This window comes from Rana temporaria, chromosome 8, assembly GCF_905171775.1.
Source record: "Rana temporaria chromosome 8, aRanTem1.1, whole genome shotgun sequence".
NCBI lineage: Eukaryota > Metazoa > Chordata > Amphibia > Anura > Ranidae > Rana > Rana temporaria.
The window spans coordinates 42,741,480-42,758,688 of record NC_053496.1 but is presented as its reverse complement, the minus strand read 5'-3'; the positions used below and the strand labels follow the sequence as shown (position 1 = coordinate 42,758,688).

Below are 17,209 nucleotides of genomic sequence, written 5' to 3'. Positions count from 1 at the left end.
TAATTTCTTGACTACCTATTACACTTTTGAAGGCCCTGGAGCACCAGGACAATGGCAATGCTTACAAAATTACCCCATTTTGGAATACAAACACCCCAGCGTACATAATATGAGGCATAATGAGTCGTGTCATTTTTTCCCCACAAGTTTTTGGAAAATGTGGAAAGAAAATAAAAACCGCCTTTATTTATGAATTGTTTTACACATTTTTTATGGCACTTATGGGTGCTGATGATAGGGTGGCACTGGTGAGCACTCACTGATGGGCACTGATGTGCTCTATTGGGCACCAATGAGCACTAATAGGGCACAGTAGTGTCACTGATGAGCAATAATAGGGCACTGAAATGACTGGGGTATCAAACTGCGCCCAACTGATAACCCACTACTGCGCCTGTATGGAAAGAAGTTGAAGCGGCCTAGCTGCTGTTTAAATAAATAATATGTGAAATAAAGGAATATACCATATGCATCAAGTGTCAATACACGTCCACAGCGCTATCAGAATATACTAATATTCAAATCTAAATACATCTAAGTGTACAATGTGATATCACAATTATAAGTGAATAAACTCATAAAAAATGCAAGCATGCAAATTAAATGAAAAAAAGTCTGTGATGCTACAAAAAAAACGTGAAGTATTAAGAGGAAAGTCCATATAACTAAATATAGTTGATCCAATCTTCCAGGGCTTCCACCACACCTCAGTGTTCAGTGCTCCAATCCCCCCTCACAATGGAAACTCACCACAATACTATGCCTCCCACTCTCGTGTTTGGCTAACGAGCTTGTAATCAAAAGATTCACAGATGTTCCAAATTGCAATGCAAAAAAAGGAGAAGTGCACAATAGTGTAAAAACGTAAGACCAGTTTAATTAAAACACTCAAAGAAACCTCCAAAAATTGCACTCACAAACGAAATCAAATGAAAAGCTTTGTGTAATAACAGATCGCTGCACACTTCAAATCTTTAGCTGAAGACAACAGTGGTCACGGCGGACCCTCGATCAACTAGACACTCTCACCGCAATCCTTGGCACAGCACCCCACTCAAACGATACTTCTTAACTCGGAACTCCAAAGCAGCTTAGAGTTGGCTGCAGCTAGGGGCGTGGCCTAATCCATGTCTGAAGTACCAAGTTACATCTAGGACTAGCTGCAGCCAACTCTAAGCTGCTTTGGAGTTCCGAGTTAAGAAGTATCGTTTGAGTGGGGTGCTGTGCCAAGGATTGCGGTGAGAGTGTCTAGTTGATCGAGGGTCCGCCGTGACCACTGTTGTCTTCAGCTAAAGATTTGAAGTGTGCAGCGATCTGTTATTACACAAAGCTTTTCATTTGATTTCATTAATTTGCATGCTTGCATTTTTTATGAGTTTATTCACTTATAATTGTGATATCACATTGTACACTTAGATGTATTTAGATTTGAATATTAGTATATTCTGATAGCGCTGTGGACTTGTATTGACACTTGATGCATATGGTATATTCCTTTATTTCAAATAATAGGGCACTGTAAACTGTAGTGGCACTAATGAGCACTCACTGATGACACTGTAGGGCACTAATGTGCACTGTAGGTCACTGACAAGCACTGATACACACTCACTGACGTGCACTGATGAGCACTGTAGTGGCATTGTAGGGCACTGATGAGCACTGTAGTGGTACCATAGGGCACTGATGAGTACTGTAGTGGCACTGATAAACAGTGTAGTGGTACCAAAGGGCACTGATGAGCACTGTAGTGACACTGATGTGAACTGTATAGGAACTGAAGGGCACTGTAATGGAACTGTAGGGCACTGAAGAGCAATGTTGTGGCACTGATGGCGCGGTAGGGGCACTGATGGCACTTTATGGACACTGATTAGCACTGTAGTGGCACTGATGAACACTGTAGGGCACTCAGGATCATGCCAACTCATGCTGCTGCTCTGTTTGCACACTAATACAGCATGTGATGAGTGGAGAGAGAAACACTGCAGCAGTGTGAGCTGACAAAGTGATTGCTCCATTATTGGAAGGAGCGATCACGTGGAAAAGGGTCACTGTGATTGGCCCTTTACCCCGATCTGTGATGCGCTGGGTCCCGCAGACCCAGCAATCATGAACATTTCCAGGTGCATACCCCAGTCATATGACCGTTTCCTAGTACTAGCAGGCCACGCTGTGGCCGTTATTTGGCTATAGTGCAGTCAGCAAGTGGTATAAGGCCATTTTGGATTACATTCAAGTGACATTGCTTAGGCTTAGGTGATGTCATCATTCTGCTGCATTAATAATATTATGGGGGTTTTATGTAATCTTCAGGCCTATAATGATTTTTTTTAAACAAGTAAACAAAAACCATGCAGTGAAAGGGTTAGTGTGTATAGAAGTCAACCACCATGTGAGGTTTGCTTAGGGTTTGTATGAAATGCGGGAGCTTGGAAGCAGATATTTATTTCTGGTAGGGGCATTTTGTTTTATTTACTCCAATTAGGAATGCTGTCTGGCAATGCTTGCATGAGACCTGTTAACGTCTGTGAAGCATAGATTATTCTGATAGGTCCATTCTAAAGCCTTTGCCGGTATTGGCCATGAAAGCGTTATTATGACAGATCGCAGCCAGCGTGAAAACCAGGTCAGCGCTATTGCTGTAGATGCAAAATCCTAGATGACTTGTAATCACCGTGCATTAGCAATCAGTACAAGACGGAGATCTATGAAATGCGTAGATTAGAAGGCAATATAAGTGCACAAATCTCTAAATGAGGGGATTATGGGATTTTTTACATCTGGTAATTATTTTTTTTAAAAAAATTCTGCAAAAATCAGGTTGTAAAATGTTCAGCAATAGAGTTTTCTTGAGGATTTAAAAGAACCGTACAGACTGTGAACATAGTAAAAATCACTCCACACAAAACTAGAGTGTCCATCATGATTAGGTACTGTTGGGGTTAAAGAGACCTTATCACCAAAAATTCAGATAAAACTGCAAACAAATCGAATTATTTATGTGCCTTTGAAATAGCTTGAAAATGTGACAATTCCAGTTATGCCTTGTACACACGATCAGAATTTCCGATGGAAAAAGTCAGATGGTCAAAAGTCAAAAGTCCGATGGAAAAAGTCAGATGGACAATAATAAAAAAGGCAATATGGGGAGTGGCGAAATCCAAGGCTTGGATTTCGCCACTCCCCATATTGCCTTTTTTATTATTTGTGATCACTTTAAGCCCTGGTTCACACTGGGTACGATTTGGAACGATTTGAGATGCGATTTGACATGTCAAATCACATCTCAAATCGGCGGCAATTGTCGGCAATGGCACTGTCCTAATCAGTGCGACGCGGCATCTGCGATTTCAAAAAGTAGTTCCTGTACTACTTTTTGCGATTTCGGGCCGCGATTTACATTAAATTGTGGCCGAAATCGCGGGAAAATCGTGGCAAAATCGCAGCCGCTAAATTGCGGTAAAATCGCGCATTTTACCGCGATTTGGAATTCGCAGCAGTGTGAACCTAGGCTCAATGTTTCATTTTGTGGTTTTATTACAACAAAACCTTTAGAGTCGGTTCACACTGGGGCGACACGACTTCCAACACGACTTGAGCATGAACCACAGGGCGATCTGGGGCGATTTACAACACGACTTCAAGTCGTCTCCAGGACAGGAGACTTTCCAGTGGCCAATCAAACAACAATCAGCTCTGTGGGAGGGAGGGGGATGGAGGGGTTTGCCTGAGAAATGTATGTTATCTAACTGGAAAGTTGCTTCAGTTAAAGGAGTTCTCCAAGCTAAAACTTTTAACCCACGCTGTGCCCGGGCTGTAAAACTATACAAAATAAACTTTCACTTACCTGCCTACGATCCCCCGTTGTTCCGATATCGCCGTCCCGTTCTCCGGTCCCGGTCTCTTCCACTTCCCGTGGGTCGGTGACTCACAGTGCGCTCAGCCTATCAGCGGCCGCGACGGGACATTGCTGCGGCCGCTGATAGGCTGAGCGCACTGTGAGTCACCGACCCGCAGGAAGTGGAAGAGACCGGGACCGGAGAACGGGACAGCGATATCGGAACAACGGGGGATCGTAGGCAGGTAAGTGAAAGTTTATTTTGTATAGTTTTACAGCCCGGGCACAGCGGGGGTTAAAAGTTTTAGCTTGGAGAACTCCTTTAAGACAGTGATCACACTTGGAGGCGATTTCCATTGAAATCGATGGGTACAAATCGCCTACAAGTCGGATTGAAGTAGTACAGGAACCTCTTCTGAAGTCGGATCGCCTTGAGTCGTGTGTATTAACACCGCTCCCATTCACTTACATTGTTTTTCTCTACAGCGCGACTTGGGACGACTTGAGGCGACCTCAAGTCGGATCCCAAGTCGCCCCAGTGTGAACCGACTCTTATACTTTTGACCTGCACCATTGGGGCTCTGTTTTTTCTTTTCTCCCCACATGTTTTTTGGAGCTTTTCAGTTCCGTTGTGCCTTATCCCCTTAAGGGGCCACATTACCATCTCCTCCATCTGTTGGATTTGGGGTGGACATTTTGGGAGATCCAGTTCACCGTTCCAGGATATCGTTCATCTATGGTCCTCCATTGAAGATCCTTGGCTTTCCTATATCCAGTTTATGGTTCCCACTTTCCATTAAAGCCGAGCTGATTCGCCCCGAGATTTCTCAGGTCTACATGATCTGCTGTCTCTGAAAGGTAGATCCACTGGTTCTGGTAAGCGCATTCACATCTATATTTAATGATAAATAGTGTCCTTCGCGCTACTAAACAGTGAATAGATAAAAAAATCTTCCTTTTATTTAAATACTACACCATTGGAGGCCCTCTTTCTCCCTCTTGTTCCCCTGGATGGAGTTGATATAGGTATTGATCGAGGAGACTGGATAAGGCTGTAATAATCTAGATGGAGAGGCACCAGTGGAAGTATGTATAGTGTGGAATGGTCTATTCGGTGAAGGTGAAGGCATCTATGATTATCCTTATGGCTGTCTTTATTCATTAGTGAGGTGAGAGTTCTGTGAGGCCTCGTACACACGACCGAGTTTCTCGGCAAAAAGCAGCAAGAAATTTGCTGGGAGATATTTTTTTGCTGAGGAAACCGGTCGTGTGTACATTTTCGTCGAGGAAACTGTAGAGAAACTCGACGAGCCAAAAAGAAAGCATATTCTCTATTTCCTTGATGGGAATGGAGAAAATTGGCTTGTCGAGTTTCGACGGCTTCACAAGGAACTCGACGAGCAAAACGATGTGTTTCTCGGTCGTGTGTACGAGGCCTGAGACCAGACATACGTTTTATTCAGTTGTCGATCCTTCTTTGGGATTTGTGGACATTCAGTTCTTCTCCTCTATAGGCAGTATTTACTGCTATATCACTTATGGACTATATTCTATCTGCTTTATTTCACTTTTGATTATTTGTCCACCATCTATGCACCTTTGGTCACATTATTAGTGTGTTTTTTAAAGATTATGCGCAAGAATTCACTTTCATTTATTCACATCTATATTTAGTTGGAAGGAATGACTGTTTGCCTATGAGGATCTGCGTGGTCACACGTTTATCTTCTTCATCATTCATCCACAAGTTATATTGATGGACTCAATATTGTCACGTTTTGTTTTGTTTGTGGACTTCACCCACATATATATTCACCTAATATTGGTTGCTGTCACCATCATCACTGTTTCAGTACAGTGAATACACATTTATTTATACACTCATTTAATGAGAAATTATTGTTTCTTTTGTACCACTAGCGCTACATTTTTCTTTAAACCACAAGGGGTCGCCTGCTAGACACTGGCACTTTTCACAGACAGCCTTGAATTTTTAATCAATCAATAATAGGCATTCTAGGGTTGGATAAAGAGGCGGTGACATCAGATGTCTAATGTTTTCTGATGTCTTTAAGCCCAATAGCCCAGGATACTGACAAAACGTCCACTGCGGGAGCAGAGGGGAGCACCGTTTGCCAGGGGAGCACAAAAACAATAAAGAAAATAACATTTAACCTCTGTAAAGCATTTAGCCTCATTACAAGGGAAGGTTTTTGCTTTTACCACCATTCAGCTTTGAAAAAAACATAGAGCTCCTGTCAATACATTTGTCTGCTGTCTGTGTCCCTATTGCAAAAATTGCTTTTGCTTCCTGTCTCAGTGACATCACAGGAAGTTGTCCAAAGCTTTCCAAAGGGATACAGACAGGAATTAAAACATAATTCCCCCGTACACGGTCAGAATTTCCGATGGAAAAAGTCAGACGGAATTTTTTATATCGAATATTCCGATTGGGTGTGTGCCTCATCTGACTTTTTCTGTCGGAAATTCTGAAGGAAAAAAAAATATTTCGTAAATTCAGTTTGTCTGTATGCAATTACGACGGATTAAAAACCATGCATTCTTAAAATCAAGTCCTAGCATGCTCGGAAGCATTGAACTTAATTTTTCTTCGCTCGTCAAGTGTTGTACGCAGGGCCGATCCGCCCTATAGGCTCACTATGCAAGCCGCTTGGGACCCCACAAAGCTGCGGAGGGCCCCCTAAATGAGAGGCCCCGCCTGGTGAGAAGTCATTTTCGACCCCTCACCCCGCTTCTCAACTCGCTGGCTGCATGGGAGAAGAGGTAAGAAGTCAGCACCCCCTTCTTCTCACTTTAATATAAGATGTAATTTCCAACAGCAGAACACCCCCTTCCCCCCGCTTCTCAACTTTAATCTTTAATGTGACATGTCACTGTCTGCAATCCCCACCCCCGCTTCTCAACTTTAATGTGACATGTCACTGTCTGCAATCCCCACCCCCGCTTCTCAACTTTAATGTGACATGTCATTTTGCTTAGGGCCCCAGGGAGGTCAGGATCGGCACTGGTTGTACGTCACTGCGTTTTTGACGGTCGGAATTTGGTGTGTCCGTGTGTATGCAAGACAGCTTGAGCGGAATTCCGTCGGAAAAAACGGTCGTGTGTACGCGGCATAAGGGAAGTTTTATCCCTCCATCACCTCCATTGCAAAATCTATTAATACACAAAGTCTGAGATACAATATATTGTCTTTATGGACCTTGCTTTGTGCATTGTTCTAAATCATTTGGTGGAGGGGGGATTATGGTGTAGGGTTGTTTTTCAGGGGTTGGGCTTGGCCCCTTAGCTCCAGTAAGGGGAACTCTTAAGGTTTCAGCATACCAAGACATTTTGGACAATTTATGCTCTTAACTTTGTGGGAACAGTTTGGGGATGGCCCTTTCCTGTTCCAGCATGACTGCACACCAGTGCACAAAGCAAGGTCCATATAGACATGGATGAGCGAGTTTGGGGTGAAGGAACCTGACTGGTCTCAACCCGATAGAACACCTTTGTGATGAATTAGAATGGAGACATCAGTCCAACATCAGTGTCTGACCTCACAAATGCGCTTCTGGAAGAATGGTCAAACATTCCCATAGACACACTCCTAAACCTTGTGGACAGCCTTCCCAGTAGAGTTATGCCGTGTACACACGATCGGTTAAACCGATGAGAATGGTTTGATGGACCATTTTCATCGGTCAAAATCGATTGTGTGTGGGAGCCGCCATCGGTTATTTAACCATCGGTTAAAAAAAAGCCAAATTGTTTTAAATTTAACCGATGGATTCCTAACCAATAGAAAAAAAACAATCGTTTTTAGGCACGACCATCGGTTAAAAATCCACGCATGCTCAGAATCAAGTCGACGCATGCTTGGAAGCATTGAACTTCTTTTTTTCAGCACGTCGTTGTGGAGGAAGGAGGAAGGAGGGGGGAGAGGGTGGATTGTGCACTGAGCTGTAAGGGCGGATGCTTGAGCAATATCTCTGTGCCAATGACAAGCTGTAATCACATTGCTTCTGTTTATTTATTAATTTCTCTGCTGCTGGTGCATGGTGGGGTGCAGCTACGCCTGGCGCTCCAAGGGAGCCGCGTTTCAGATAACCCGCTCTGACTGTTACACTGTATCTGGGCTAAAGCGTCAGTTCAACTAGAAAACCGATTGTTTTTAAAGTTTCTGATAAACTGCAGATCGGAGATAAGCGACTCATTAAAATTTTGCCGCACCAACAGGACTCCAAATTTTGTAAATTTTTTTCTTTTTAATTAACCACTTGCGTATTGGGCACATATACCCCCTTCCTACCCAGGCAAATTTTCAGTTTTTAGCACTGTCACAATTTGAATGACAGTTGCGCGGACGTGCGACGTGGCTCCCAAACAAAATTGACATCCTTTTTTTCCCACAAATAGACCTTTCTTTTGGTGGCATTTGATCACCTCTGTGGTTTTTATTTTTTGCGCTATAAACAAAAATAGAGCGACAATTGTGAAAAAAAAAATATTTTTTTTTACTTTTTGCTATAACAAATATCCAATTAAGGGAAAAAAATCGCAATAAGTGTATAGTGATTGGTTTGCGCAAAAGTTATGGGGCCAGATTCATAAAGAAGATACGCCATCGTATCTTCGAATCCGGCCGGTCGTATCTATGCGCCTGATTCATAGAATCAGGTTACGCATAGATCTCCCTAAGATCCGACAGGTGTAACTGTGTTACACCGTCGGATCTTAGGCTGCAATTCTAGGCCGGCCACTAGGTGGCGATTCCATTGCGGTCGGCGTAGAATATGCAAATGACTCGTTACGCCGATTCACGAACGTCCGCTTTGCCCGTCGCTGTAAATTTACGTTGTTTCCGTAGAGATACGCGTCGTAAAGATAAAGCTGGGCCCTAGGTGGTCTTGCCAATGTTAAGTATGGCCATTAACGTCGAAACCAATGACGTCCTTGCGACGTCATTTAGCGCAATGCATGTCGGGAAATTTTAGGGACGGCGCATGCGCAGTACGTTCGGCGCGGGAACGCGCCTAATTTAAATGGTCCCTGCCCCATTTGAATTAGGCGGGCTTGCGCCAGACGGCTTTACGCTACGCCGCCGCAAGTTTACAGGCAAGTGCTTTGTAAGTCAAGCACTTGCGCTGAAAACTTGCGGCGGTGTAACGTAAATGAGATACGTTACGCTGCCGTGCAGCTACGTGAATCTGGCCCATAGTGCCTACAAAATAGGGGATAGAATTATACAATTTTTTTTTTTATTATTTTTTTTTTACTAGTAATGGCGGCGATCTGCGATTTTTGTCACGACTGTGATATTACGGTGGACACATCAGACACTTTTGACACATTTTTGGGACCATTAACATTTATATAGTTCATGTGCCTGTAAAGGCAAGTGTCCCAATACTTTTGATAATATAGTCACTAGTGTATATAAAAGTTTATCAGGTCACCCAGTCTTCATATCAGTTTTAGAAGGACTGATTCCTTAAAGTGGAGGTTCACCCGGAAATAAAACATTTTAACCTTAGATTGATGCTCATTTTGTCAAGGGGAATCGGCTATTTTTTTAAAATCGAAGCTGTACTTACCATTTTAGAGATGCATCTTCTCCGCCGCTTCCGGGTATGGGCTGCGAGACTGTGCGTTCCTATTTTGATTGACAGTCTTCCGACAGGCTTCCGACGGTCGCATCCATCGCGTCACGATTTTCCGAAAGTAGCCGAACGTTGGTGAGCAGGCGCAGTATAGAGCCGCACCGACGTTCGGCTTCTTTCGGCTACTCGTGACGCAATGGATGCGACCGTCGGAAGCCTGTCGGAAGACTGTCAATCAAAATAGGAACGCCCAGTCCCGAAGACCCATACCCGGAAGCGGCGGAGAAGATCGCTCTCTAAAACGGTAAGTACGGCTTCAATTTTAAAACAACTAGCCGATTCCCCTAGACAAAATGAGCATCAATCTAAGGGTAAAAAAATTTTTATGGGTGAACTCCCGCTTTAAAGGAGTCCCGAGCCCCCGTTTTACTTACCTGACCCCTTGAAAGTCCCACGCTTGGTCCCGAGATCCTCTTCGCCGCTCAGCCTGGCCGCTGATTGGCTAGAGCGGATGGATTGAGAGCAGCGCAGCCATTGGCTGGCGCTGCGGTCAATCACATCCAGTGACGCGCCGTGCCGAGGGGCGGGGCCAAGTGATGCAGTGGCCGAGTGATACAGTGAGCTCGCTGTATCACGGGAGCGCGCCCGCAAGGACTCCTTACCATGCAAGCTCTCTCTCATGAATGTGATGAGTTCTTGTGGGGAGGACCAGAGACAGCCGCCGAGGGACCCCAGAAGACGTGGAAATGGGCCACTCTGTGAAAAACTAACTGCACAGTGGAGGTAAGTATGACATGTTTGTTATTTTAAAGACATTTTTTTTTTCCTTTATTGACCCTTTAAGGGAAACATGTAACATATGACAGAAGATTACAGTGTAGCACACGTGAAAAGGGGACAACACACGATCACAATTTGAAAACAGTTGTCACCCATAACAGGAAGTACCTGAACAAGGACCTTCATGACAGGATCACAAGGAATTATTTTCCTGAAAACTGCACATTTCAAAAACATGCAAAGCAACACACGACCGGTTTTCCCGTCAGAATAAACTCAGACGGTTTTTCCGACGGAATTCCCCTCAAGCTGTCTTGCATACGCACGGTCACATCAAATTTTGACCGTCAAGAATGTGGTGACGTACAACACTACGTCAAGCCAAGAAAATGAAGTTCAATGCTTTCGAACATGCGTCGACTTGATTCTGAGCATGCATGGTTTTTAGTCCGTCGGAATTGCATCCAGACGAACAGAAATTCAAAGAAATTTTTTTCATCTGATAAATTCAGAACATGTTCGCTATCGAATTCCATCGGAATTTCTGACGGAAAAAGTCCGATGGGGCATACACACGGACGCAATATCCAATGAAAAGCTTACTACTGACTTTTTCCGTTGGAAATTCCACTCGTGTGTACAGGGCCACCATCAGGGGGGTACAGGCAGTACACCTGCCTGTAAGGGGCCCGAAGGTCCCCAGGGGCCCGGATGGCAACCCCCTTTTTTTTAGGGGTCCGGAGGTCCCCAGGGGCCCAGAGGCCCCCAGATGGCAACCCCCCTTTTTTTATTTATTTTTTAAATAAAAAAAATATATATTTTTTTAATATATTTGTATTTTATTTTTAGAGGCCCGGAGGTCCCCAGGGCCCCCAGATGACAACCCCCCTTTTTTTTATAAAAAAAACAACTTTTTTTATATATTCTTTCATTTCTTTTATTATATATATATATATATATATATATATATATATATATATATATATATATATATATATATATAATTAAAGGACCCAGGGGTCCCCAGGGCCCCGGATGGCAACCCCCTTTTTTTTTTATAAAAAAATTATATTATTTATTATTATAAATAATAATTATTATTATTATTATTAAAGGACCCAGAGGTCCCCAGGGCCCTGGATGGCAACCCCCTTTTTTTATATAAAAAAAATATATTATTTATTTTTTATTTTTATTTCATATATATATATATATATATATATATACATATATGTATATATATATATATATATATATATATATATATATATATATATATATATATATATATATATATAAAATAATAATAATTATTATTATTATTAAAGGACCCAGAGGTCCCCAGGGCCCCAGATGGCAACCCCCCTTTTTTTTTATAAAAAAACTAAAAAAAAATTATATATTTTTTTTTATTTATATATATATATATATATATATATATATATATATATATATATATATATATATTAAAGGGCTCAGAGGTCCCGGATGACAATCCCCCCTTTTTTTGTAATTTATTTTATAAAAAAAAAATTAAAGGGCCCAGAGGTTCCCAGGGCCCCAGATGGCAACGCCCCTTTAAAAAAAAAAAAAAATGTTTTTATTTATTTTTATTAAAGGGCCCAGAGGTCCCCAGATGGCTACACCCCTTTTTTATATATTTTTTTCTTTATGTCTTCTTTTTTTTGTAAAGGGCCCCCCGCTTCTCAATTCGCAGAAGCCCCCCCCCCCATTCTCAATTTCAGGCGGGAGCCCCCCCCCCCCCCGGTTCTCTGCTCCAGGGGGCCCATGCCTGAAGCTGTGTAAGGGGCCCCATAATTCCTGATGGCGACCCTGCGTGTGTACGAGGCATTAAAGTTTACATGAGATTAGGCTTTAGATTTACTTAATGAACCAGAGTTTCATGGCAGTATCTGACCTACCGTATTTTCCGGCGTATAAGACGACCCAGCGTATAAGACGACCCCCTATTTTTTTTTGTCATAGGAGGACTATTTTCTTGCTGTCAAATTTGTGATATATTTTAGTTCTTCTTTACATAATCACTGCAAGTGGCGGGGTTCCTCTGTTGCCAGGTAAACTTAAGCTAAGTCATCGGCTTGAGAGGGATTGGCTTTTTTGGAGTGGAGAAGCAACCAGGAGTCTTAAATGCATGCTGAGATTCCAAAATAAACAGAGCCACTATTAAATCCCAGATGGGAGAGAGTGGTGTAAGAGGAATTTATGTAATCCAGGAGTTGCTCTTTTTTCCTGCATGTTGATCCTTGCTGGAAATACGCACCATGCAGACAGCAGGATTAACGATGCTTGAGGCTTACAACCATTCTTCAGCCAAAAAGCTTTGTCCAAAACATTCACCGGCAAGAAGCAAAAGGATTAAGCTCAGGGGATACAATTAGCCGAGTTGAGATAAGCATATTTCTTGTTTGCTTCGAGAAGACTTAATTACCCTATGTTGGTGATATTGAGCAACTAATGGACAGGACAGGCCTTCAGGAACCCTACAATGAATTATCTAGCGGCACAGCACCGGGCTCTGCCTGTGAACAGAAGGTAGTCACATTGTGCATATGCCAGCTGTTAACACAAAGCAAAAATGCACAGTGTCTACTTTTGTGAAGCCTCTTTTTTTATTTTATTTCATAAAGCTTTGAATCTATAGCAGCAAAAGCAACTTATTTCTGAAAATATCCTATTTAAATGAGCTTCTAACAATGTATCAACCATGATACAAGAAGTAAAAGAGTAGCTCAACTCTTAAGAATCCAAGTAGAGTATAATAAAGTTACTCGGTACCGGGAGGTAACTTTGACAAACTTATCTTGGACCCTAAAGGACCATACACACAATCTGACTTTTTGACAACAAATGTCCAACGGACCTGTTTGATCGGACAATCCAACCGTGTGTACGCTCCATCTGACAAATGTTTTTGGTTTTTCATCGGGCAAATGTTCGGTGTGAATGCTCTCAAACTTTTTGCCAACAAGCCCATCGGACTAAAGTCCAAAGTACAAACACGCATGCTCAGAACCCGCCGAACGTACTGCGCATGCGCCGTCCCTAAAATTTTCGGACGTGTATTGCGCTAAATGACGTCGCAAGGACATCATTGGTTTCGACGTTAACGTAAATGGCGTCCAGCGCCATTCACGGACGACTTACGCAAACGACGTGAAATTTCAAATTTCGACGCGGGAACGACGGCCATACTTAACATTGGCTAGACCACCTAGTGGGCAGCTTTATCTTTACGACACGTATCTCTACGGAAACTACGTAAATTTACAGCGACGGGCAAAGCGGACGTTTGTGAATCGGCGTAACGACTCATTTGCATATTCTACGCCAACCGCAATGGAATCGCCACCTAGCGGCCGGCCTAGAATTGCAGCCTAAAATCCGACGGTGTAACACAGTTACACCTGTCGGATCTTAGGGAGATCTATGCGTAACCTGATTCTATGAATCAGGCGCATAGATACGACCGGCCGGATTCGAAGATACGACGGCGTATCAGGAGATACGCCGTCGTATCTTCTTTGTGAATTTGGCCCTAAATTTTTTGGACCACGGTGACAGGAAAATTTGAAAATGCAGAGTTTCTTAAACAAACAAAACTTTAACTATGAATGTAGGTTTTGTTAGGTTACAAATTGCACATGTTATATTGAAACCTGTTTAATCACTTTGCGCCAAGCGAACGTGACCTTAACGCAGTTGCATATTTGCGTGCAATAGCACCGATAGAGCTGTGCCAAGAGCGTGCGCCCTGCATACTCTGGTCACAGTCACCAGCAGCTAACTGAAAGCTCTCATTCGTTGCTTGTGTGAGCTTTAACATCGTGTGACAGCCTATCATGGCGGTCACATGACCATAAGCCTTGCCCCGCCCCCCGGAATTCTAGAGCCCTTAAAGAGCTGGCAGGCGCTGGCTCTAAGGCGTTAATACACCTGGGATTCCATTTAAGTAGCAAGTTTGGACTAAATTTTAAGGGTTTTCAAATAAATCAGTTGACTCAATGATGGCAAAAAAGAATAATCTGGTGAACTTTTTCTGAATTTTGTACAAATGTTCAAATGAAAATGTAACTGTGCATGGCCAGCATTAGAAGTTTGGCATTTGCAGATGAGAACTGACTCTTACAACTTAGTTGATTAAAATAGTCCAAGCAAGCATTCCAAAAGCAAATCATTAGCTAAGGTTTGGGTCAAACAGTCACCCAACGTAAACTGTCACATGATAGCAAGCTGCTGGCTCAACCAGCTGTGGCCGTGCAATTCACCACCTCGCAGCTGCATGTACTAAAGGGACAGGGATGCTGGTGACAACATTGACCTAACATGACCACATGACCTTATTTGAACTATGTCATTGCCCAATGTGTGATTACAAGACATTGCTATGTGGCCAGTGGCCATATTAAATCAATGACATTACCCTCATCCCCACCCCTTTGTTATGTGCATACAGTATGTGGGTTGGGAATTCCATGAATGCAGCTGATTGGGCCAGCACCCTGTTCTCACATGACAGTTGCTTGAGAAAACCTTAGCAAATCCTTACAGACCATACACCAGTAGAATTTACAGTAGTTTGACATTTTATAATAGTTATTGAGGTAAAATCAATGTCCAAATTCTACCATAGTGATGAGAAAAAAGGAGCAGGATGGAAACTGTTTCTCAAATGAATGTTATTCTAATGCCGCGTACACACGATCCAAATTTCCGTCGGTATAAACTCAGACGGATTTTTCCGACAGCTGTCACACCAAATTCCGACCGTCAAGAAAGCGGTGATGTACAACACTAGGACGAGCCGAGAAAATGAAGTTCAATGCTTCCGAGCATGTGTCGACTTGATTCTGAGCATGCATGTTTTTTCCTCCGTCGGAGTTCCATACAGACGAACGGAATTTCCATCGGAAAAAAGCATGTTCTCTTTCTAAGTCCGAAGGAAAAACTCAGATGGGGCACACACACGGTCGGAAATTCCGAACGTGTGTACAAGGCATAACCGTGAATGTAGTTTTCTTGTGGGAAAACCATGCATATTGCAATATAACCAGGGGTCAAGTCCTGGGGAAAAAAGTGTGGGAACTCCCACCCAAGATCCACTCCCCCACCAAAAAAAAAAAAAAAATGATACGCTCATATGCATAATTACTAAACCGCATGTTTTTTTTTTTTTTCCCGATCCACTGTACCTTAGTAAGCAAGTTCTTTCTAAATCCTGCGATAACTCGCGGCAGACCTCCGCAATGTCTCCTGGGAACAATGACAAAAGCTCCCAGGAGATATTACGGCATAGAGGAAGTGATGGAATATCCGCACACTACCTGATGAATCCATATACAGGAAGCGGCCAGTAACATAAAGGATTACTAAGGTTCACCTGCCCCTGACAGTGACTCGAGCTGGGCATCGCCGCTTAGAGAAGGATCGGCTCGGCTGCTCTCGGCTGCTCTAGTCCTGCAAAGGGAACTGAGTTCCTGCTGTGAAAAAAGTGCAGGAACTCCGTTCCCACGCGTTCCCGCAGGACTTGAGCCCTGAATATAACCTATTATTACATGTGGGATTCCATTCCAGTAGCAGGTCTAGATAACATTTCTAGGAGTTTTGAATTAATTAGTCAACCTAATGATAGCAAGAAGGAACGTTCTGATGAATGATTTTTCAGAATTTCAGTGCGAACATTCCAATCAGTGCCGGCCCAAGACATTGTGCTGCCTGGGACCAAGAATGAAATGCTGCCCCCCCCCAGAAAAAAAATCAACCAAAAGGCCCCCACATTCATTATTTTATATCATGATAACTAAAGGGGACCCGTCATGGCTCTATACATGTATAAAGGAGTATAAAGAGGACCTGTCTTTGCTCTATACATGTATAGGAGTATAAAGAGGACCTGTCATGGCTCTATACATGTATAAAGAAGTATAAAGAGGACCTGTCATGGCTCTCTACATGTATAGGAGTATAAAGAGGACCTGTCATGGCTCTATACATGTATATAGCGGACCTGTCATTACTCTTTACATGTAAAGGAATATCAAGAGGACCTGCCATGGCTCTATAAATGTATATAGGAGTATAAAGAGGACCTGTCATGGCTCTATACATGTATAAAGGAGTATACCGAGGGCCTGTCATGGCTCTATAGATGTATAAAGATGGCCTGTCATGGCTCTATACATGCATATAGGCGTATAAAAGGACCTGCCATGGCTCTATACATGTATCCAGGAGTATAAAGGGATCTGTGAATTGCCGGCAGCCACAATGTCTTTTGCACAAACTAATCAATGTATGCTAATTGTGTTTTTTTTTGGTACCAAAAATATGTAGAAGATTACATATTGGCCTAAACGGAAGAAAATAGTTTATTTTTCTAAATTTTGGGGATATTTATTATAGCAAAAAGTTTAAAAATATATATATATTTATAGCACAAAAAATAAAAACCGCAGAGGTGATCAAATATCACCAAAAGAAAGCTTTATTTGTGGGGAAAAACAGGACATAAATTTTATTTGGGTAGCGGAGCTGGCGGAACGGGCTGGTGGGCATCAGTATGCTGCCCCCCTAAAAGTGCTGCCTGGTATCCATGGTACCACCCGGTCCCATCATAGGGCCGGCCCTGATTCCAATGTTCTACTGGCTCTACTGCTACAGTGACATATTTTTTTGACAGTCTCTTTAATATAATAGTGCAAGCAACAAATTGCTAAAGGAAAAGTACGGCACACAATATCAAACAAGTGGAATTCAACATGTACAGTCTGGCTTCAGGGAAAGGGAATTCTAGTCGGTTGCTGTTCTGGCTGCCCTTTGAGTAAAGGGGCTCCACAAGGACACATGGATCAATTTCAACATTAACACAGGTCCTTGCAGACTTCACAAGTTTTTCATTCTCTATGACAGACACAGTTTTAAAGAGATCTCCAGAGGATGCTGCAGCTGCAAAAACATGACTTTAGTT

General features: G+C 42.7%; 1 protein-coding gene across 5 annotated transcripts in view; it reads right to left on the bottom strand.

The window, feature by feature from the left end:
• Positions 1-17,209, bottom strand: part of SORCS1 (sortilin related VPS10 domain containing receptor 1) — an 834,705-nt gene that overhangs the window by 273,178 nt on the left and 544,318 nt on the right. The window lies entirely within an intron of this gene.